The sequence below is a fragment of the Hylobates moloch genome, unplaced genomic scaffold (assembly GCF_009828535.3).
Source record: "Hylobates moloch isolate HMO894 unplaced genomic scaffold, HMol_V3 SCAFFOLD_15, whole genome shotgun sequence".
NCBI classification, from domain to species: Eukaryota; Metazoa; Chordata; class Mammalia; order Primates; family Hylobatidae; genus Hylobates; species Hylobates moloch.
Window position 1 is genome coordinate 42484701 of NW_026652290.1, and position 4342 is coordinate 42489042.

The 4342-nt window shown below is 45.1% G+C and overlaps 1 pseudogene; it reads right to left on the bottom strand.

Annotated features, from left to right (window-relative positions):
* Positions 1 to 1908: 1908 nt before the first annotated feature.
* LOC116483695 (ralA-binding protein 1-like) lies at positions 1909 to 3872 on the bottom strand (annotated as a pseudogene).
* Between the last annotated feature and the right edge of the window lie 470 nt (positions 3873 to 4342).

The following is a 4342-nucleotide window of genomic DNA, read 5'->3' on the forward strand; positions in this document are numbered from 1 at the left end:
GTGAAAGATTAGGTTAGATTTCAGATTTTTTTTCTTTTTAAAAGTTGACATTGACAGTTATAAATTTCTGAGCATTGCTTTCAGTGCATCCCAATAAGTTTTGGTATGTTGTACTTTCATTTTCATTCATCTGAAAGTATTTTCTAATGATATGGCTTGGCTGTGTCCCCACTCAAATCTCATCTTGAATTCCCACGTGTTGTGGGAGGAACCCAGTGGGAGTTAATTGAATCATGGGGGCAAGTCTTTCCCGTGCTGTTCTCGTGATAGTGAATAAATCTCACGAGATCTGATGGTTTTTTTTTTCTTTTTCCCAAATGGCTGAATTTATTTGCTTGATCAATAATGGTCCTGGCAAAAATGAGTTAAGCAATGCTGAGACATTTGTAATGAAATACTAATTTTAAAAATCCATGACACCTTGATAAAAATTAGAGTTTACAACAAACAAAAAAGGAACCTTCAATATTGCCAGCAACTATAAAGTGAATGTACTGAGACTGACAAGACAGCAAGAAGGCATTTGCACATTTATATCTGACACCTGACCATACTTTCAGTCACCAGAATATCTTCTCTTCAGATTTAAAAAATAGTACGCTGATTTCTATAACAAAGCTTTTTTTCGTACAAAAATCAAATAATGGCCAACGAGTCACAACAGTGCAATAGGTAGAGGATTAAAAACTGCATCAAACAGGTGCTGAAAATAAATACTACCTAGGAGGAGGAGGAGGAGAGCGCCCTCGTGTGGAATTTGTTTTCGTTTTCTTGAGTGTGCGTGGGGTTTGTCTTCTGAGCCACGAGCCTGGCCTGTCTCGCGGTGCTATTCACTCTGACAGAGTGCGCCTGCAGCACGTTGCCTCCAGAACCCGGCCTCCCAGAAGCTTCAGAGCATCAGAGCATCCATCTCATCGGACAGACCAGAAACAAAGAAATGGGACGGGGTGAATCACAGCTATCATTAAAAGGAAAGGAATTTTTTTATTGCTCAATCTTGTCAATTGGGAGTCCACCAGCAGGTTCACTGAGACGATATGGATAATTTCAAACTTTTATTTAAGAGCATAGGTATGGCTTATTCAGGCAAGAAGACATGTATATTCTAACCCAAGCAAGCAATCAGTCATTCTGTTTTTAAGGAAGGTCAGTCATTTAAAAGATTTCTGGTTTGAGCAACATCCTCTGTGAATGCACCAGGCCAAGGTGACTACCTTTGATCAATCCAGTGAGAAGGCCTTTGCTGGTCCCTGCGGTAAGAAACTGGCAGGAACGGGCGGCCTCTCGGCTGGCCTGCACTGCCCGGGGTGGGTGGGCTGGCTCCACAGGCAGCCCGTCTATGGCCAGATAGGCCGTCCTGGTGACTGGGGCTTATGGACTGTGGTTTAGAACTGCAGAAGGAGAGAGTTAGGAGGGTGGGCCAGGAAACACCCACCAGGCACTGCTCTGACCAGTCAGAGAACCTGAGGCAGCTCCCCCATAGGGATCTGCACCGAGAAGGTGTTGAAGGCACAAGCAAGAGTGAAGGTGACCTGGTGTGGTTCCCCCCTTGAATGATCCTGATTCTGCTGTGATAAAAAAGCAAAGAAAGATGATTTTGGGTTTAAAAAGAAGCCACTAAAGGGTTAAAATAGTTACTTCAAGTTAAGGAAGGAAATTAATCTTCAAATATGCTGACACTATCTGGAAAACTCATCTGTCCCTAAAGCCCACAATGCATCCACTGCTTCATCCTCCCATGGAACCTAAGCCTGACGCGAAGAAGTCAGACGTGTGACAGAGGAAGAGTCTGAGAAGAGAAGACACTTTTACAGAATGCACAGTGAGAGAGCCGGCCTGGCCCCTGGGTTACAGTAAGATGCACGAGTCCTTTCAGTCTCACGGACTCCGGACGGCCACGGAGGCTGCTCAGATGGACGTCTCCTTCCTGTCCCTGATGGGCGATGGCTTTGCCGGCTTCTTGCCTGCCTTCGGTGGCTATTTAGCTGCTACTGGCTCGAGGATGCCATTCTTGGGTGGCTGGATGGCATCCCCATGCCAGTCGGGCTCCTCGGCCTCCTGCCTGCTGCTCGGCCTTGTCTGGCTGCATCTGGAGCAGCCAGAGCTACATGCGCAGCTCAATGATGGCCTCACTCTGCTTGTGAATTGCTTGATTCAAATGGTTGTTCTTTATTTCCAGCTCTTCGTTGTGTCTCTGTAAATCTTCCAGAATGATCTGCAGCTCCTCCTCATCCTCCCTCTCGCTCTCGGAGGAGTACTTCTCAGTCTCGCTTAGGCCCTGCTGTTGGCGACTCTGAATTTCCGCAATCTCGGCTCTGAGGCATTCAATCTCTCCTTTTTCTGAGGCAATCTGCTGGCGCGGAAACTGCTCCATGGCCAGGAGCTCCTCCTGTTTAGTCAGGATCTCTTTCTCCTGAACAAGGAGAATATTTATAACTTCTTCATTTTCATTCATCTTTTTTTTGGAAACGGCCTCTTTTGAAAGACTGGCTATCTCTTGTGCAATCTTGGTTTCACACCCCTGTCTTTTAGCTTCTCTCAGTTTTCTTTTGAGAGCTGTCAAAATTCTTTGTACTTCCCATAATCTTTCTTCTTCAGACAAATCCTTTATCCCACCTTGCAGATCTTGATGTAAACAATTCAAAAGCAACTCCTGTCTCCTGATCTCCTCCTTGATGCCTGCCTGGGTCTCTGGCAGCGTGGGCATCGTGGCCATGTTAGACCATCACCAAGGTTTCGTCACTTGCTTTAGAACCACATTTCCAAAGAGTTCTTGCACATGTGTGAAGAACACATACAGGACTAGATTGCTGATCTGCACAGTTGGGCTGAGCACTATATAAATGTTCTGTATATTCATTTTTGCTTCCAGTTCCTTTGTGATGACATGGTCCATGTGCACAATGAGCCAAGAAATCAGAAGATAGTTACCTTCTGGCAGTTCTTTGAGTAAACGCTGGAATTCCTGCACTTTCTCAGTCTCCATGGTCCTCCCATAAGCCTCTTCAAATCTGGGCATAAGCTCTTTGGTAAGCAAATTCTCTGGAAGGTCTCGCAAATACTGCTTCTGCAAACTGGCTACAGTGTTAGGCTCATATTCTTCCAAGTTTGTAGACTCCTCCTGGTCATAGGCTGCTTTTAGCTCATCCACCTTTGATTTAATTCCTGATACTTTGTAGATGCCTTCGCACTTCATGCCATACTTCTCTACGTAATTCACGGAAAATGGCCGGCAGCCAAATGGCATCATATATCATGGTCCTCTCTACTGCACCAGACAAAGGAATTCCAAAATGGGTTTGAGACTTGGAACATCAATCTCAGGCACCTCTAGCTCCCGAAATGGCTTTTTCTTTTACTTCTTTCCCTTCCACTGTTTTAACAACATCAGCTGCTGTCAAGTCTTTTGACAGTTTTTTTTTTTTTTGACTCCTTCTCTTTTTTTATTCTTTGTGCTTTTCTTCTTTACACTTTTCTTCTTTGGGTGTCTTTTATTTTAAAATCCTTCTCCTTCTTTTTAGAAAAGCTGGGATTCTTGAACACATGGATTCCCTTGGGCCTCCTCATTTTAGAAGGACTTTCTGCCTCATCTCCAGAGCTATCTTCCTGAAAGGCTGCATAGCCTTCAGTCCTCTTTTCCTTTTTCTTAAAATTTCCTTTTTTCTTCCCATGGTCTTTCTCATCATCAGACACTATATCAGGAGGCTTGTGGAGGATGTCATGGGGAGGTGAGGGCTCGCCAGTGTGGTACAATCCAGGAAATTAGTAGGGCTGATCTCTTCAGAGCTGGGGGTCTGGGTAAGCCCACTGCCATGCTCCACCCTGTGGTGTTCACTGGGGCTGCTGGTGGTGGGCAGGAAGCACTTGGTCATGCTGATGCCCTGACTAGGAAGGGATGAGGTCTTCTCTGTTACCTATCCATTACACCTGTGCCCGCCACCGTGAGACCACGTGCCCCGCCGCAGCCACCACCTCCTCGCACTCACACTGCCACTACAGCCACTGGAGCCACCTCCTGACTATCTGACGGTTTTATAAAGAGGAGTTCCCCTGCATAATTTTCTCTCTTTGCCTGCTGCCATCCATTGATGACGTGACTTGCTCCTCCTTGCCTTCCACCTTGATTGTGAGGCCTCCCCAGCCATGTGGAACTGTAAGTCCATTAAACCTCTTTCTTTTGTAAATTGCCCAGTCTCAGGTATGTCTCTATCAGCAGCATGAAAGTGAACTAATACATCTAATTTTACTTGTGATTTATTTGACCCATTGGTTATTTAAGTATGTTATTTGATTTCCACATTATTTGTAAATTTCCTAGATTTCCTGCTGTTGTCTAATTATT